Genomic DNA, 20,863 nt, shown 5'->3' with positions numbered 1-20,863 from the left:
CTTCGGTTTAGCCTGTGGTTTGACTACATGAATGACTTGGGGCACTAAAGCATTTGCACAGTGCTTCTAAAATGGATGTTCAAATCATTTAAGAGCAGCTTACATGGCTGTCACATTACTGTTAAGACTATGGCCTAATAATTTTATTAATTCAGATCTCTGCTGTGAACTATCCATCTTTGTGATACAGTCTTTCTACTCATATTTATGCACAAACCATAGTATAAATGTGTTTCCAATGTTGTGAGAGATCTTGCATTTTTTAAAAGGTAGAAGCCCCTTTGAAACCCATAGGAAACCACAAATTTCCTTACTTTGCTTTGCCATCATATACCTTGGTGCGAATGAGAATATTGTATGTGCACATTTTAATGTTCATGTAAGGTGGCATAGATCAAAGACTTGAGAATTGCTTCTAGAGTCTTATGGATACAATTACCAGAAAGGCACCTTTGCACATGTCAAACTTCTAATACTGCATAAAAATGAGCACCATGCTGGTTTGAAAAAGATTCAGCCTCCACAGAGGACTTAGCTATGAAAGCTAGGAACTGAAAGAGTATTTTTGATTGCAATAAGAAAATATTTCCTTTCTTACCTTCAGTTATCAAGAGATGCATTCACTGAAACAATCTGCATTGGAGATGGAAAGAGATTGCAGTCCAGTGGATCCCAAAATAGTGGGAGAAAGAACACCTCTGGGAGAAAGGGGGCCATATTGCTCAGTGCTTCAAGAAGGTGAACACTAAGTTAAAGGATTTGGTCGTACTGGGCAAACAACAACACTTTATAGCATGGCATGAGAAACAGCGCAGCATTGAGGCACTGGAACACACACAAAGTTTGCTGATTTGCTAACTGATTTTGAAATTTTTGACCTAAATACTTATGTTCATTATGCATACTTAAACTACAGCAATCTCCCTTTGTAATCTTGCCCCTTCTACAGAAAACAATCTTGGAAGTTATTTACTTTTTCTTTTTAGCTGTTTGCCATGATTTCACTTGAAAGCAAGGTTAGCATTTGTAGCTTGCTCCTGCGAGTGAGCAGCTGCAGGATGATTGTTCCCAGGCTCCTGCTGAGGGCAGCACACAGACCTGGCTGCCAAGTCTTTGAAAAGGCACCTTGAATTCAGGAATGGGTGCTAACTCATGTACTGTAGGAACTGTTTTCTTGGGTCTTTTTTTCCTTCTGTTGCAGTGAAAAATTTTATTTACAATGACTTAAAATTTTTTCCTTAGGATCCCTGCCAGAAGAGTACGGGAAGCCACTGCATGATGATCAAACCTTGAATCTGTTGTCACCTCCAGTGGATCTGCCCCCCAGGGAGACCTGTGCAGGGGACGACACTGAGGAGAGCAGCGAACAGGCCAGCTCCAACAGCCAAGTAACACCAGCTCTTGTAGCAGTGTGTGGGGTGTTTTGTTTTGGGTTTTTCTTTTTTTCTGGCTTTTAGTCCCTACGTCAAACTCGTCACCTGTGCAGTGCTTCTTGAATAAGCAGGATGCTCTGTTCTGTCCCCAGTGGAGCAAAGTCAGCCGGCACTACGGAGGCTCCAGCACCTTCTGCCATTTCAGCTTGGCCATGATGGAACAGTGCCTCAGGGGAGAAGAGCTGCGAGCTCGACACCAGGCTGCCCTCCTCACGCTCCGCAAAAAAAGCTCTCCGGGAGAAAGCCAGGGCCGAGCTGGCCTGGCTGGGCCACCAGAGACGGTGAGGAGAGACGTTGCAGGCCTGCCCTGACAGGGACAGGTCCCTCTGCAGAAGGTGGAGGTGCAGCTGCCTGCTTAGTCAGGACACTTTTTTTCTTCCTTTCAAGGGGAAAAGAGTTTATATAAAATCCTTCTGCTTTACCTGCACTTTTCCTGTAAGAGGAGGGGAGTCTGCACAGTTTCATTCTCTCCAGAGCACAGTTGAGCATCCTTGAGGTGTGGTGTGAGCCCCTGCTCAGCACTGGCTGGGCTAGGACACTTGGGGATGGTGAGAGGTGTCCCTCAGCGCTGGCTGGGCTGGGACACCACGAGGTACAGTTTGAGCCCCCCCCAGTGCATGGTGTCCCTCACCACTCAGTGCTGTGCACAGAGTGCTAAGGGAAGTCTGGCTGCCTCAGGAGATGTCTGAGCAATACAGCCCCAGGGTGGTGAGATGTCCTCCAAGTCCAGCAAAACTTCCTGCAGGGAGCCTTCCATAGCTACTGCTGCACTTAGAGCTGCTTGGAGAGGGGCTTTGCTCCTATCCCTGGCATTGTTTTCTGAAGAGCATTAAATTCATGGCATGTAATTGTCTGATTGTGATCCCCATCCTTCTCTGGTCTCCAGCTGCCTGGAAAAACGGCAAGATAGTAAGGGAGCCTCTGCCGTGGCCACAAAGCAGGACAAAATCCTAACTGAGCTGAAACAGGAGCAGGTAATACTGCAGCAAGAGGAGCTGGATTTCATCTTATCAACAGTGGGAGAATGCAACGTGGGGAGGTGCCTGGAGCTGTCGGAGCAAGTGGGGTTTGTTTTTCAAAAAGTCAGTGGTGTCATTTCACATGCATTACTCTGCTTTGCTTCCTATATTCGGTAAGGTGGGGTTTTTGTGCCAAAGTCAGCAGTCTGTAAATCTTAGAGAAAAGAAAACACCTTTTTCTTTTTTTTTTTTTTCCCCTGCTACTCCACTGTTATTGTGGATTTTTCTATTTGTGCCATAATAAACAGGTCATATAATGTAGGTTTCCACTGATTTATGCAAATTTATGCTTCTGATGTTGAAATATATTAAATTAATCTGACAGCTAATTTTATAGTCTCAGTTCTCCCACTACTGAGAGGAATGCTGGGCTCATAATTACACTTGGTAGTCAGAAAATTTGTCCTACTCTGATGTAGTACAAGCCTTTCCTTTACTTCAAGGAATTACTATGCAGAGTGCAAACCACAAGCAACCTGTAGTTTTGTATGACCTGAAAATAATTAATTTCCAAAGGTCTCACCTCTCATACACGGCATCACTCAGGCAATGAAATATCCCCTTACCTGCCATTAGTTTTTACAGGTAACCCCCAGTCAGCATTAGTGAAAAATAAAACTGCAAAAAAAAAATCACAAAAAAGGAATAAAACCTGCATATTGAATTTTCAGGGTATTTTGTGAGTAGTATTGCCTTATGTTAAGAAATACTATACATATCTTTAAGTAGGTCTCTTTTCTCTGTTATCTTAGTTCTCTTGCACTCCTTTCTTTTTCTGCTTTGTGTAGGCAGAAATCCAGCACCTGCAAAACATCTACAGGGCAGCCCATCAAGAAAGAAAGCTTTTATTAAAGCAGCAAAGAGAAATCTTAATGATGCGGCATTCAACGGCACAACTCCAGGAAAAGCTGCATAATTTGGCTAAGAAGCAAGAGGTTATTAAGCCACATTCGCTAGATGTCTTGGTTGGTTTTTTGAGCAGATAGTAGCTGAAGTCAGAGCTGACACTGCAGCTAAGGACCCCAGGTGAAACCTTATGTATTACCTTTTCCTTTTAGCTTACAAGGAGCCCAGCAACTGAAGAAGCAATAAAGCTGAAGACCGTGAAATTTATTTCCAGCCCAAAGTTATACTCCTCTTCAGCAGAGTCCACAGCCAACCTAGAATGGCCTGATCTGTCAGGGAGTAAAGAGGCTTGTGTCCAGCTAGAGAATAAACGAAGCAAGAAACATGAGGGGTAAGTAAAACCCTTTCCACAGTGATAGCTGAAGATAAGAGCCAATCCAGTAGATAAAATGGAAGCAGTTATGTCCTAGATAATTGTGTGAGCTTTAAATGCTGCCAAGAGGGAGTTTTATAATGACAAGTTTTGAAAACTTCTGCATTCAAGCAGTTGATGCATCAAGGTCACTGCTTATCATTTTGACCATTTTGCTTCATTGTTTGCCTCCTCCATGTGTCCAAAATGGTAAGCTGCTCAGGACAGGGACCAGCTTATTGCAAGGTATGTAAACGGCATCAAGTAAATGAAGGTGTCTGGACCTGTAGCTGGAGATCCTTTCCATACCACTTATTAAATTATTCAGGTAGAATACAATCATCACTTCAATACAGCAATAAGAAACAGTGTATTTATTTCAGATTTTTCCATTCTTTAAAAAGTACCCTCCTGTGCAGGGGGAAAAATGTTTTTAGTGAAGTCTTGAATGTTAGGAGACAGTTGTTTGAGTCAGTATACTGATTGTACTGTTTTTCAGGGACACTACTGATAAATAAAAATACTCCTGGTGGTAGCCAGGGAGTTACATTGTGATCTTAGTACTTCTGTGTCACAAATATTAACTCCTTCAGTACGGCAAGCTTTAATCTGAGCATTAATCCTAAAATTTAGAGTTTTCTGTATATGTATATATCTGTGTCTATATATATAGTACATATATATATGTACTACATGTATATATAGTACATATAGTACTGTTATTTGGATTTATTATTAGAAGTTGGACAAGTTGGTTTCATGCTGGGAAAAAAGCCATGTTTGGCTGCCATCACAAAGTTATTGCACACGGAAGGGGTGCACTGCATAATAAACTATTTATTCCACCTTTTGCACACAGGATTAACATTTGTTCCCCAGGCAGTTGTGCTTTCATTAGAATGGTTCCATGCTCTTGCATTCAGTGTCACAGTCCTCTGTGCTTTAAGAAAGCCAGTCCTTGAATGCTTTACGTATCAATTTAAAACTCTGCATTTTTTGTACAAGCAGATAAACATATTTCACTATGATCATCTGCACTGTAAAATACTAAGTAGTATTACCTAAGTCTGTGGGACTGGGGCCTGTCACTGCAATGTTAGGAACAAATGTAGCTTTGACATCGGGCCTAAGCAAGTTAATTTACATAGCATTAATAACCAGGGGTTTTTTTTAATGATGCCACACAACTGCTAATGATAGTTCACATTTTCATGGTGGCTTTTAACTACAAATTCAAACCACTTTGCAACTATATATTAATTAGATTTCAAAATACCCATACAGAATGAGTAGAAAATTATTGATTTAATTGGTGAAATTCACTCCTTTGTCATCCTCTGGCTTTAAGCCTATGTATCACTTAACCCCTCAGAGCAGGTTTGTGTTTCACTTAGGATTTAACCACAGAAGACTTGTACTATGGGCTTAATTTTATGCTTAAACTGAAGCATCAAAGGCATCAGGTAAAATGCCCACGGGTGGAGGTAATTCAGGAGTTGGGTCAGACTGTTGTGAGAAAGCACCAGCCTCCTGTTCCCCAGGTGCTGTATCCCCAGCATCCCCGTTTGCTTCCCACTGAGCTCAAGGCACTGAGCAGTGCAGATGAGGACCCAGCAGTAACTACACTGCTCAGAACACTAGCCTTCCAAAGTAGGCTCAGATGAACAAAAACCTAGTTTGCTTCAGGAAAAAAAAAGGCAGTTAAAGACAAATATATATCTATATGAATTAAAAAAAACCACAACACCCTTTCATTCAGTGTTACCCAGACCTTTAGCAGACTGGTGAGTCAGGTTTGTGCATTTTACTTAAGTCCCCGTGGGGAAAGGCTTTCAAATAAATCCCTGCATGAAACTGATCTATAATTCATGGTGTTATTGATTACAAGTCACAGAAATCTTTAAAAGGTTTCTTGGCTGTGCTTTCACTTATTACTGACAAGCCTGCTCATAGGAGAACAGTGAATATTAGCATCAGTCTAGAGCAGACAGTCTGGTGGAACTCACAGTGCACCCAAACTCTGGCTGCTAGGTGATTGTCTATAGATCTCTTTCCTAGGTAAGAGTGCTGAGTGGTAATTATGCTATCTATCCACCAGTGCAGGTATGTTCACATTTTATACTGATCAGGAAGACAGTTAATAAGCAGGACTGTATGGAGATGGAAAGGGTTGGGAAATAATTTTAAAAATGAAAGCAAACTGAAATAATAAATGACCAAAAGCTGCTGGCTTGGGGCTTTGTTAATGGACGTTAAATACTAGAAACAAGGAATAGAGAAACTTCTATTTCTTGTGTTATAAGTGGATGTTATATTAACTTCTATTATAAATGGACAAGCTTTTAAATAAGAATTGGGAATCAGGATAGTTATTTTGAAATCCTTAAACATTAGTGATGTTTAATATATATAGGCCTGCTTTCTTCACATTAAAAAAAATAATAGGGATTTAGGTCCTAGACACTGTCATATTGTTAATTTTATTCTATTCAAGAACATATTTAAATTTTAAAATTGTTATTGTAATAAAAAAATAAATTAAAAAAACCCAACAAAACAAAACCAAAAAATCCACATGCAGAACATTTTTTTTCTGGACAGAGTAACTTCCTCAGCTGGGCATTCTAGAACTTGTACCACTAATGGAAAAAGCAATGAATTGTGCTGCCTTGTGCTTTTGCAGTAAAGAGACTGTTTAGAAAGTTCAAAGTCACCATCACAATCAGTATCTGATGTCCCAAATGCTCATAAAGTTGTGATGCAATACTTAAAGTGGAAAATGTAGCGAGATCTGTTGGAATGTGATACAGTATCATTGACTGGAAATGGAGGAGGCATACAGGTTCAGAGTTTGACCCTGGTTTTGTCTTTCTGCGGCTGATGATTTCTTCAGTCTCCTCCTGTTCTTGTCTATGAAGATTAGAAACCTGACTATATAAAATTTTGTATAAAGTGAGAGTGAGGGTAATGGAGAAATATATGCACCATTCAGAGTGTTTCTGGCTTTACTGATTTGCTGGTTTAAAAACATATGGGCATGTGAGCACTCTACAGGTACTATCAAGCATGACCAGAAGCATTTAATTCATACCTATATTGACTTCATATAGATTTGTCATGATTAACTCGGAAACACAAAAACCCTCCCAACCATTAATTCCATGTCTAACTGTTTACAGCTTTTCTACTGAGAACAAGAAAACACTGCTACTATACCAGAAATGGGCAGAGGAGTCCCCAGGTTTGGAGCAGTCCCTTGGTGTGCAAGGTCCCAGTGCATCTGAAATGGTGGCCAAGAAAGTGTGTGGTGCTACTAGTCAAGCCACAGGCTCAGTCTTTATGATTAAAGATTGCAAAAACACAGGTACCCAATAAAGAAGACTTCTGTAGCAAACCATGTTTGACCACTTACTCAAAGTGAATGACTTAGGTCAAAAGTTGAAGTCTTATCTGTTCTTTGGGCAGTTTCAAATGATCTTTCAGAAGAGAACCATTGAGCTAATTAGCCCATGAGAGAGAGCTTGTGATGTTGATCTGTTCATTGGTTACCTCCAGCATGGGGTTTGGTTCTGTTCAGGATTAGCAAGAAGAAGGTGTAACAAAGGTGTAAGTTGTTTTGTTGAGGTAGCAGCTATGCATAGAGGAAGAAAGAGACAGAATCTAGAAATTTCTGGAAGTGGGCTTTACAATTGCTGCCGTGTCACTGAATGATTCCTAAGGTAGATTGGGTAGATAAGATCATTGGTCATTTCAGCTTCTGTTGGTGTGACAAGGAATATGTAGGGCAAAACTATGTTACTCAACTATAAATATCTTTAAATAAGCCTTTTTTGACTGAGCTAAAGAAAAAGCTGTAATCAAGTGATTATCATTAAAAAAAAATGCAGCACTGGAAACATTGTAACTTAGTGTTTTACCTTTCAGAGCTCAATGCTCAGGATCATGTTTTATTACCGCTGGAACATGCAAATTCAGCTAGAATGGATGAACCTATATCCACACCTGTTACAAAAGAAAGCAAGAAGCATGTGTTTCTGGTAAGGATCACCTCTGGAATTCCATTTCTGCCTAAAGAAATGGTGCCCCAGGTTATATTTGCTTTAAGTTAGGACCATCACAAGACTTACTTGGCAGTTTTGAACATCAAGTAAAAGTCAGCCTTGTGTTCATTATTTACACTTCAGCTAAAGGCTGAATTTTGACACAGGCTGGTTTACCACGATTTTCTTTCCCTTCCATTTTCTCTGTTAACTGGTGACAATGTGTTTAAGCCATCTCCCGTGGATAAGTGCTGTGCTGCTCACGGAGAAACTAAACCTGTCCCTGGAGCAGTAAACTATTATTTGCCCATAGCAGCTGCAGAGACTTGTCCCCTTCCTATTTCCTACATCAGTGACACAGCCACAACATCAGTATATCGGCACAGGAGTCCACATGAGTTTGTATATCTTAGTTTGAACATGTAGATTTAATCTCTGATCTCTTAACTATTCTTTCTGTCAGCAAAGTCCTCTTCCCTGAAGACATGAACCTTGTCTCTTAAATATTTACATTCTAGGAATCTGTGCTGGAGGAAAAGGCACTTATTTCAAACTCAAAGATAGATCCTAAAGACAATGAAGATATTAATCCCTGTGACAGCAAGTTCACAGTGAAAGGCTTGGGGATGCTTTCTGCTTTGTGTAACTTATGCCTGGTTCAGGCAGAAAATACTCTTCAAGGAACTGGTAAATCATATTTAATGCTATTATGTCCAATCTGTTTCAACCACTTCAATCAAACTTCAATCCAGACAGAAAGAGAGACAATCTTCCTATTTATTACCTAAGTGTCTTGCTCACTATACCAAATATATAAATCACTGCTAGGCAAGATGGTGAAGATGTCTCAAAGGTTTATTATGAGATATGATTATACTGCTTCCTCAAAACAAAATCATAACTTATTCTGATTGTGTCATTAACAATTTACTCTCTTTTGAGGCATTTTTTCAGTAATTTAAGGGTGTTCTTTTTAACAGAACATAGATCAGTTGAAGATAGACTTCGACAGGACATGCTGGAGTTATTTTTGTTTCCAGGTTTTATCCTCAGTTCATATTTCTTGCTCTCAGCAGGACATGTAAAAAATAAAATTGACTGTTTATATATGAGCCAGTTATATCATTTGCATAGTTCCGGGTATGCATAATCTCTGTATTATAAAAATTTACATATTGTAGCAATATTTTGTATTTGTGTTATTTTTCTAATGAACTGTCTTTCTGCATTTGCTCCTAGATACCATGTGAGGGAGACTATAGATCTGAGTAATTAAGACTCAAAAACAGTGGTCTTGGTCACAGAAGTTTGGCACAGGCTGCACCTTGACTGGTTTCTCAAGCCTAGCTTTGAGCAGATGGATGTCAAATTGTCTGAAATAAATCCTGTCCCTTAAGAAAAAAGAAAAATTTACATGAAATTCAGTGGACCACAATTTCACCATTAGTGTTTTGACTTCATTTTTATATTTGGCAAGGAGTCTTGTGCCGTTTCATAACCTAGAGTGTCAGTGCGTAGCCACTGCCATAAACGCTAGCAGCAAGACTTAGATCCTTGTAGTCATGGCTACTTTGTGTGACTGAGATAAAATTGCCTCCTGATCTGAATAATTTGTGTATTTCAGGTGATGCTATATCATCCTTAGAAGATCTAGACAAAGAATCTCTGATAGTGGAGAAAGTACACAAGGAGCAGAGAAGTAATAAAACTCTAAGAGAAGAGCAGGATCCCTGCAGTCCATTGCAGGCATGTGGCAAGCTTATAATTCATCTTAACTGGGTTTTTCTCACACAAGTTTTCAACAGAAGAAATCCTCAGTATTGACTGTCACGAAGATACTGTGTTTGGAACTCAGCTTGCAGGCCGAGAAGCTGATGTATTGAGGCTTTGTTGTACCATGTTAAAATACTGCCCTTAAGTCTGAGGGAAGTCCAGTAGCAATTCACTGGTCTTCTTCAGGTTTCCTATCTATTCAGTGATTCTTGTTCACACTCTGCAGGCTGGGAAAAGGAAGGAGGATCTTTCTTCCGATTATGAAAATAAGGAAAGAAGATCAACGCTGGTTTCAAATGAAGCTACATTAGTGAAAAACCAGTTAAGAAAAAGGTCATCAGAAGAAGAGAGGTATTGTATCTGCCAAAGCTGAAATCTTCGATCTTACTTTCCAATGCTTACATGTCAAACTTGCCTTACTTGTTTTATGCCCATGGTTGTGGTCCTCTTGTGGAAAGAGAAGGCAGACCTGAGTGATATTAGCCTAGGATTTTTTTTCCTCTTGTATACCTTAAAAAAAACCCAAACCACCACTGAAGAACAAAAAAACTACCCCCAAACGCCACCCCTCCAAAAACTCCTTTTATAAAAGTTTGACATAATACTTGTCACATTCATCAAACATTGTCTGCCAAGTTTTCTTAAAAGTGATCTAATTCTTTGCAGTTCAGTTGAAGGGGTGCCAAAATCAGGAGGGAGGTAAATTGTCTTCAGAAGGCCTTGGGCTAGACAGAAAGCATCTGAAATAACAATTAAAACAGTTTGCATTATGCTGTCTGTAGGTAGCTAATATACCCAAATAAATCTAATGTTCTACTCGATGTTATTGAATGACAATGCACACCATACAGTTCATAATTTCAGTTTAATCCAACTATACTGTTGTATTTTCAGATTTAGCACAGACTCCGACAGAAAACTGGAAATCACACATGTAGATGAAAAAGCAGCTTCTGAAATCCCTTTGTTAGAAGGTAAGAAACACCTTTTCCCAATAGGGTTTCTGTAGTTATTTAACGTACAGTCTGAGTAACACTTCTTAGTGGAGTTTGTCCATTGAGGATAATAACCTACTACTTGTACCAGGTAGCAAAGCTACATATTGGGCCAAAATAATAGGGATCTTAAAGAAAATCTTGCATTCAAACTCTTCTGATCAGCTACATTGGACACTATTGTATTGGCTTCTTTGCTACGTTACTGAGTTCCTCATCTTTATTTGCTAAGTCTAGTATTTTTATTAAAAATAGCCCCAATCTTGGCTGTATATTTAATGCTACTGTCTTCTGAATGCAATTTACAGCTGAAGATTACTGGATTTGAATCCTGTTACCTGTCAGCAACCTCTTCTATAAAATAATATTTTCTGAAATGCTGATTATTTTTTTTTTTAATTTCTTTTAAACGTTCCAGTTAAAGAAGTGGAAGTGCCTGTCCCTTACGAGATCCATCAGATGGATGGTAGTCAGTGTTTGAAGCATTTAGACCATGTCTCTCATGAAGCTTCTGATGAAGAACTAAATTTAAAAGCATTTTCTGAAGGATTAGCTTCCACTGAATCATCATCCAAGTCAAACTACTTCTCTCTGAGACCTGAAAGTGCCAAGTCAGACTCTTCACTCCACGAATTTCAGAAAGTGTCTGCAGTTTGGATTGACATCTCAGAAAGCTCCATTTCAGACTCTGAATTAGAGCTGGAAAATGGAAAGGACACAGATGTCTGTATCCCAGAAGAGTTTGTCTATGACAATGGTGATGTGTTTCCTAATGTTTCAAAAGAGATGCTAATAGCAATAAGTAATGGAAAGGAAACATTACCTAGTGATAAACATGATGAAGTGCCTGAAGATAACAGCACTGAGACTTCATCACAAACCCAGAAATACTCTGAAGATATTTCAGGTCATGGCTGCACTGATAATTTGCTTTCTTTCATTCCATCAGGCAAAGCCAATGACTCCAAAACAAACTCAGCAGATTCCTCCCGATCTGATAATGCTGCTGAGGGAATGGACCAACCACATCTGGATGCCTCAGAAAACTACGGTAGAAACAAAACTTGTTTTCAGGAGATCACAGAACAGGGTAAAGATGCAGTTGCCAGCTCTTCATGCAGGGATGGCATTTACCCACCTAAGTTCTATGAACAGCAGAAACAGAGTTCTACAACTAGTAGTGTGAAAAAGGATGGTGGAACCAACAGTTTATTTGTGGATCAAAATAGAGACCTAACGGGGTTTCTGCTGACAGGTTCTTCAAAACACCTAGATTTAGTTACTGACCAACTTAGGAACGCTGTCTTTTTTTCACCTGACAAAGATATTGCAAATAACAAATTAATGGCACATCTATCTTCAAGAAACTTGTCAGTTTCAGGAGGTGAAAATAATCATGCACAGCCTTTGAGCAAGAGACTTGCATCCAGCAAACTCAATAAGATTATATCTCTGCCCATGTCCATGCCAGGAATTTCTCAGGAAGTCCATACAGAAAACAACTCATTTGAGTCTTTGCAAAGGGTGGCCACAGGAAATCAGAAGAACTCAACAAATGAAACACAAGCTATAAAGGAAGCAAGGAGGGGACTGTTTTCTTCTGTCCCCTCAAAAAAGCAATTGTTTCAAGCCGAGAGCTGCTCTTCCAAAGGTGAAGATGATACAACTTTTATTAGTGATGAGTGTCTCCCTCCAGCTGATGAGGATACCTTGTCAGAAATACTGTCTCCTGTTGATGAAGTATTGTCCTATGGAAGTGCTGACTTGCCATCCTCTAATAAAAAGGATTTGTCACTTCCAAGTGAAGATCTTCCTCCTCCCCCTTTAGGTGCAGATGCAATGAAAAATGATGATCCTAGCTTCAGTGTGGATGATTTCCCATCTCCACCAGAACAAATGACAGTCTCAGAGACTAGACAGTGTATGGATGAAGATATATCACTGAAAATGGATGTGTTACCCCCATTACCTGATAACATCGTGCCTGAAGAATTTCCTCTGTTCAATCAAGAGACAACTGATGCTTTTTCAACTCAGGATGGTAGCCTCTCAGAACAATCTTTAGCTAAAGCTATTTACAGTGCAAATAAGGGCTTATTAGAATACCAACATGGAGACCATGAGACATCTTTGCAACATTTGGAATTTCTGCCTGTGTCAAACACTGTTTCTTCTGGTCAGGATGGTAAAAGTCCTGACTTCATGATGAAACAATGCAAAACATACTTAACACCGCCCAAAGCTGAGGAGGACAGCGATGACCCATTACTATCATTTGAAATTGGGGACAGAGTCTTAGTAAAGCAGACCCAACCTGGAACTCTAATGTTCAAAGGACGGACTTATTTTGATAGTGGCCATTGGGCTGGTGTTGCACTTGACAAAGCTGAAGGTGATAATGCTGGAACTTACAAAGGAGTGAAGTATTTTGAGTGTGCTCAGGACTGTGGTATCTTTGTCAGACCTGACGAGATTTCACACCTCTTGAGGGCTAATGAAAATGGTTCCAGTTACACTGGGGATGAAGACTCTGACTCCTTCTGTGATGATGAATCCTTCAAAGGAGACTGCAAATATTCTGAAGATGATAAGCAGAGAACAGGATTTACAGAGGAGAAAGCAGAGGAATCAAAAAGTGCAGGAGGATCACAAGTGAAAGAAAACCAGTGTAGGTTACACATTGCCTTGCTGTCTGGAAAAGGGCAAAATTTTCCACATTCTGACCAGTGCAAGTGTGATGAATTTCTCTGTCAAAATAACTTGACGTGCTTGGGACCAGATAAAGAAAAATCAGAACTGACACAAATAAAACAAAGGGTTCTTGCAGATGTGCTTCCAATGAAAAGCAGGACCAGTAATGCAGAAGAGGTAAACACAAGCAAAAATATTTGTTGCTTGGTAGAGGATCAGAAAAGAAATAAACTTGCTGATGATATTGCAGGTGAACTCAGTAAAAAACTTCTGTTTGATGCTTTAATTGCCTTTTCTGAAACAGCTCATCACAAATATAAAAGTGCCTTTGAAAACTGCCCGACGAATTATGGCAAAGGCCTAAAACAAGACAACAATCAGAAACTGTTTCTCCTCAAAGAAAATCCAGTTGCTACTTTATCTGAACAATCAGCAAAGGTTTCTGAGGTTTTACTGTGTGATTTTGATATGCTTAGTGCTCATGGTTGTCACACAGTAGCGGAAAGAATTGTAACTAAATTTATAGATGATGCAGTTAAAGAATATAAGAAAATTAAAAGAAAACACGGATCAAAAGCAGACAAGATGTTTCATTTATCTTCAGAGACATCTCCATCCACTTTGCCAGTAAGTACAGTGAGAAAGTTTTTGTTTAAAGTGTTGGACCTAAAACTGGATCTACATAGGCAAGCATTTATGTTGCCCAGTCTTTCATCATGCTTTCATTATCCATAAAAATTGCATCATTCCAACATTTGGAACCAGATTGCTCACTTAATCTGACCATTTCCTTATTTAAGGAATTATCCTGCAGCCAGTGGATAGATAGCGTGTGTATGGAGGACAAGGATAAGATGAGCATGAGGATAGTGGCTATAGCTAGTCGAAACAAAGCAAATGGAGCTCTTTTGTTGGAATTTGTCTGTTAGTCAAAACTGATAACTCTGCACAAACTTTAATGTTTATTAATTTCAGAGCAAGCCTAGATACCTCTCAGCTCATCTGCCTCACTCCTTTGCAGCTTCTGGCTCTGAGACCTTCAGCTTTCTAATTCTGTATTAGCTCCACAGCAGCTTCTAGCAAAGTCAAGAGTCAGAGCTGCCAGGCTCTTACTTTTTTTTCAGCCCCCTGGCAGACTAAAACGCCAAATGAAGTGGAAGCTTTTGATGCCTGCTGCTTCCAATCCCACAGTGTTTAATTTTTACTTCTTAAATAGTCCATCAGGAAGTACTACCAGATAAGTTTGTTTGTTTGTTTGTTTTAAAAAAAATTTTGCTTTGAGGTGGTGGGGAGAGTAGTCCCGATTTAGAACAAAAATCTTTCAAAGTGTCAAAAATTTTCATAGAACTCCAGATTTGGATTTCTTTCTAATTCTGAAACCTGCCAAATACAGTTAAAATGGGTATTTATTTTTTTTTTATGACTCATCAGTAAGCATTTCCTTGAGTCCATGAGTAAGAAGCTGGTTTTAAGCGTAACCTTAATCAGTTGCTAATCTTCTCGATACCTCTAAAAATTGTGGGGAAATATGGAATATGTCACCTGGATTTTCTTTTTCTCTCTGCTGAAGTTCCTTATAAAAATCCTCGATGCTGGTGTTTTTGGAAGCTCTGAAGATTTTGATCAGCCTAATTCTGACCAACACATGCTGGTGAGACAAACACAAAAGCAATACTTGTACAAATTAGATCAGTGGCACTCAGCTCCTTGGAAGAAAACTGTGGAAGCTCCTCTTGTGATACCACATTACAGTTCATACGTTAAGAAATTGTCTGCATATGCTATTGAAGAATTATGGACCCCAGAAAACATATATTCAAATTTCAGGAGAATCAGTGTGCCAAAGTATTTTGAATGTAACGATCTCCCAGGAAATGATTTGGAAACGGAAAGCAAGAGGATGTATAATCAGGTATTTTTAAAGCACTAACTGTTATTAAACTTTTCTAGTGTTCTGTAGGCTGACTCATATTAGCTAGTACTTAATATTATTCTAGCTGCTAACACTAAACATAGCTAAAGGAACACTGAAAGAGGTATTACAGAATACTGCTTCTGGTAATCTACTGCAAAATAACTCTGCTAGAATAGATGTCCTTGCTGTGATACAAGCCTTTTGCTAGAGCTCTTCAATCATGAGATCCTGAACACCTAGCCTAGTGACTGGTTTGAGCCCGTTCAGAAAAAACCAAGCTCCCTGCAAAGCTGCAGACTAAAGAGTCCAAGTCTCCTGCCTTGGATGTCCTGCTGAGTTTGGACAGATCATCATGTTCCTCAGCATCCTAAAACTACTGAGTTTTGTGGACCTCTGTCTGCCTGAGGAGATTAAAGGGTCCCCTCAGGGCCTCTTGTATAAGCCATCCATACTTAGTGAATGTTCACACATTACTGCCCAGTTATCTTCTGTTGTACCAGGTTTACATGCTCTTCAGACAACGGTCATCATGACATCAGCTGTAGGACCACCAGCAATGCAGATGACGTTAGGAAATTTTGCACTGAGATGCAAATCTGTGCTGTCACTAGCCTAACATTCTTCAGAAGTGCTGAGCAAACTTACGGAAGGGCATCAGTGAGAGATTCACTTGGTTGAATTAACAGTATGTTGATCCTGTGTTTTTGTTGTTACAGGTTATATTTGATTTGACCCATGAGTTGCTATGTGCAAAATATCAAGTGACTGCAAATGCAAATACATACCCATGGATGAAAGACAATTTGGGATCTCACTGTTCCAGGCATCTTTGCAGAAGAACAGATGTCAACGATGTCAAGGTATGTTCTGTGAATGTAAAGTGTACAATAACAAGAGTTAGTGAAGAGAGCAGATATTGCAATGGCAAAAAGACAAAACCATGAAATTTGGGAGAGTTATGGCAGTGTAACTGAGGTTATTAGAGAAGAGAACAGCATTGCTCTGAAATGCTTGAATAAATACAGACTGAGCTGATTAGTCTAAATATTCCCAGTGGATGGAGTTCTGTGGAGGAATGGGAATTGGGCTTTAAAATCTCCCTGGTGATGACTATCTTGGGCATAATCTCTGAAGTAATCTTATGTTTAAAATGTGTTGGTTGGCCAGTATTGATCAGCTACTTCTAGATCAGTTCCCTGAACTTTGGGACGTTTCTAGATTTAGAGCTGGACCTTCACACTGGTACCTGTTACTCATCTGCAAACTTCACAGTGACAGAATTACTATAAGAAGAATTCTTTTCAGCTTTTTTTATTTTGTAGACATTTGTTCAGGGTGAAATTATTAACATAATGAACCTGGAAAAGAATGACTTAAAAATGAAAAGAAAATTCCTTAATATGACCAAGTACAGAAACTGTAAGAGAGACAGAGTGGACCTTATTCTGGTAAGCAGACTTCCAAATGGAGATTTGTTTACTTTCTCTAGGTCTAAACTAGAAATTCTCATGCTTTTGTGAGAATCGTGTTTACTTAAAATAACTTCAGAACTTCAAGCTATTGCCTGCCTTTTCAGTACATTTGCAATAATAATCCAGCATTTTGAGTTCTTATGAGTGGTTTAAATTAAATAAATGAACAATGCATATATAAAGTTGTTGGATAAGGTACAGTGTCTTGGTACCTTTCAGAATGGATCATGCTCTTACTCTCAAAGTAAACATTCATATTCATGTTATATTTTAGATTCAGGAGCTCCGCAAAGAAGAATCTCAGTGGACTTACTATGATGATGATGAATTAACTGTGAAGATGAGAATGACTGAAGAAATATTTGATAGCTTGATTCTTGATACAATCAGAGTTCTTAATGAGATTTACCTGAGAAAAGCCTGTCATTAGAAGTCTTCCCTAAAAGGCCCTAATGGAGGAATTTTAGTCTCTGATATTTTAATTTTTTTTAGGCAAGAAAGGCATGATTTGAGAATTTTAATTCAGATGTTGTACCAAATACCAGTGTGGCCTTGGCCTAATTTGCCTGTTCATGTTTACAAAGAAGAGATGCAAGCAGAGATTAGGCAGACAGAAAAATATTACACAAAATATTATCCTTGTGTTTTGTGCTTTGGGAATTCTCATTGAGATCAGTGGTCATCTTAGATAAGTGCCACACAGTATCTGAAGGCTGGAAATTTTATTCTTGTCTGGTTGGGATTTTTTGTCAAGATAGCATTTTATTTGCTTATGGATTTTAAGAGCACAACGTGTTTTCAAATTGTATAGAAGTCTCTATAAACAGGGTTCAAATCCAATTTATGTGTAAATTATCTTACTCTTTGTTATCATGTTCAGGTGGTGAATGATGATAGGTAAGTGTATAATCTTTTGCAAATAATGTTCAGAAAATTGTAGGTGACTGTCTTAAGAACATAAATGTGCAGATAGAATTAAATCTCCTAATAACTGAATTGCTGCAGACCTCTGTAGTCTGAATAAACTCTTCTAACTGCAACAAGTATAAAACTGCTCCTGATGGGTACAGCAGAGTTAAAGGTGACTGTGCACCGTATTTTTCATACACTGCAGAACTGCTTATAAGTAGCCAGAGTTGGCTTCAGAGATGTGGCACATGGAATGGTCTTGCCCTGGCAGGATCTAGAGCCAGACGTTCAGTTTTGAGGTCTACAACTTTATGTAAATGAGACAAATACCAATGTAATGCACTTTAAATGGGATACTTTTCTATCAGTAACTCAAATTTCTGAAAATGAAGTATGTGCATGTGATTAGGTTATTTATCATGCAATTCACATGAGCCCTTTGAATTCTTACAACATCTAAATACAGGGTGCTGAGGAGGATGTACTTTGTCCTCTGTTTTGCTAGTTAATAATCCTATTCTTTTGTATTGCCAAAATTGGAAAGGTCAAGATTTTAATAAAACCAAAAAAAAAAGCATTCCCTCATCATTGTAATTGTTCACTATGTATGTTGCTGTGGTCCCACCTATTTTGCATTGAGAACACCAATACTAAATTTTTGTTACTTTTTTAAAAAAATAAATACTGTGCAAATATTTCTTACAGTGAATTTTTGAAAAATTGAATATAAGTAGATCTGATTTATTCATTAATTCAGGGTGTCTTTCAAACAAAATTAAAAGCAGGACAATTAAACATAAGCTATATATAAACTTCCATTTAAAATCACAATATTTACAGTTAGTTTTAGTGGGGAAAATAGAAATACATTTTCTCTTTCTATTTTAAAATACTGATGGCTTAACTGTTTTCATATTGAATTGTTTGCTTTCTGAATAAACAAAATAAAGCCTATCTCATTTTTATGTATTTTTACTGAAAACATTTAGAATTGCAGATTAAATTGTATACACTGCTATTCTCATTCGTTAACGGGAGTAGTTTTGTTGTTTTGCAGACAGCTCCTGGGGCCGTTAAAAAGCCCTCTCCTGCTAGTTGCCATATGAACAGAAATAAAAAGGCAGCTTCTGCCCCAAGCGCATTAACTGTTGATCTTATCCAATAAACTATTTTCATGTCCCTAGTGGTACATTTTCTTAAGTCCTCTGACTTTTATCCTCATTGATTAATTAATCCAGATAAGTTATTTGTTCTAAGATTAATGTTTTCTTGTTGTCAGTTTATAGCAGAATTTAACTCTATTTTTTTTTCTCCTGGACTTATGGACAAATTGTTGGATACAATGACAAATCTATATATTGAAGCACTACAGTTTTTCAGTTTGTCACTATGGTTTTGCAGCAGCAGCAGGATCCTTGTTGTGTTTGGAATGAAAGCTATTTAAAATATCACTTATATATGTGAATAGTTGAAGGACTCATTTTATTTCAGACTGGTGCCTTATGTTATGCTATATGTTACACTTGAGGAAGATAACCATTATATTTGCAATTAGGTTTGTGAGTGAAGCCTGAACCTTTGCAAGATGCTATATAGAGAAGGACACAGCTATAAAGTAACTACTGCTGATGAGAATAAAAAAGTGTATACACAGAACATGTCAGACATATTTAATATCACCCACCATTCTGTGTTCAAAACCTTAGATTCTGGCATTCAGATATATTGACCTGTTCAGTCAGTGGCAAGACTTCAATATCAAGATTACTCTCCTTCAAGGTCTAATATTTTGCTTGCCTTGGTTTTGATCAATAATAACCTCCTGGGTCAATAAATCTTGATACTAGCCTCAAGAGGAGTCATTATCTTTCATAGAAAATGATTATTTCTCAGTTAAACCCTACATTTAATTTTCCTGTAATCCATCTCTTTCATCTTCATACATTTAACAATTCTTCTGAATAAAATGCACCCTAAAGTATCTTTGGCACTGCAGATTTTCAAAATCCTAATTAGCAGCTTCCACAAGATTTTTCAATCTTTGAAGCAGCTGGACTCCACTATTGTAACCATCTCATTTTGTGGCTTACAGTACCCAGGAAAAACAGAGACGGAAAACTCCTCAGCTGGGACATGATGCAAGCAAGCATGTAACTTAGAGCTGTGGATATGGATGCAAAAGATACGTGACTGAACCACTCCAGATGCTAATAGTTGAGAAAAAAGAAAGGATCAGGAAAAGGCAAAGGTGGCAGAATCTGTTACTCAGTTCTCAGAGCAGAAGATTTTTACTGTCTATAAGATTACCACCTTTGTACTGTCTGTGGATTACTGGCCAGAAACAATGATAACTAGATTCTAACCTCTGAATTCACACTGGTGGGCCTCGAGTAAGAATCTGGACCCATTTGTTTCCTACTTGTTCTTGAAGGATTAAAGGAAGTGTTTGTGAGTAACAGAATTATCTTTTCAGGGAGCACAGTCTGTCATTATCTGAGCTCTGAAGTTGCCCTCTAGGGATATGTTCTCTGTTAATTTTCTGCCTCTGTTAATGTAATGAAAATTCTTTGTATTTACAAAGAAAAGGAGACTTTCATACTGTGGCTATAGCTATAAAAGATGCTAAAATCCATGACTAGTGCACAACCAACCTGAATTTACTACAAGGGCAGGGTTTCTAACATCCTCTTTATTGCTCACAGCATCCTACGTGCAGTCTTTTATTGCACCTCCAGTTTTGAGGAGAAATGGCTCTTTCCCGTGGAGTGACGTGCTTTGGGATGGCTGTGCTGTTCTAATCTCTTCCCAGTGAGAAGCTTCATGACGTTGACATTTCGGTTTCTATAATAGACTGCACCATGAAACTGTCCACCAAGCCATCTCCGTTGTTTCAACCTTTTTTCCTCAGATCCCCCGAGGGAAACGCGGCTCTAAATGCTGTGGCGAGGGGGTTATTCGGTGTGTCCCTGTCACCGGGTTTGGCAACACACTTGGGCACCAAGAAGGAGCAAGGGATTCTTCCCGGGCGAGGCCGTGGCACCGGGTCAGCGGTTTAATTTTATCCAACCCAATTTGCTGGCTTTATCCAACCTAAACGATTCCATGACCGCGCGCCGCTGCGGGGCGGCTGCCGACAGGCGCGTCCCCCCCCCCGAGGGATGGCCGCGCCGGCCTCCGTGCCCGCTGCGGCCCTGGGGGTACCGGGCGGCACCGCCCCGCTCTCTTCGGACACGGACCCCCGCTCGCCTCAGCGGGAAGCGGGCCCGGGCCTGCGGCCCCTTCAGGCCGCCGAGCGGGGACGGCTCAGCGCGGCGGCCGCCCGGGCACTAGGCCGCGTCGCCAGGGCCGACGCGTTGCT

Source organism: Falco rusticolus, chromosome 9, assembly GCF_015220075.1.
Source record: "Falco rusticolus isolate bFalRus1 chromosome 9, bFalRus1.pri, whole genome shotgun sequence".
Classification (NCBI taxonomy): domain Eukaryota; kingdom Metazoa; phylum Chordata; class Aves; order Falconiformes; family Falconidae; genus Falco; species Falco rusticolus.
This window is presented reverse-complemented; position numbering follows the sequence as displayed.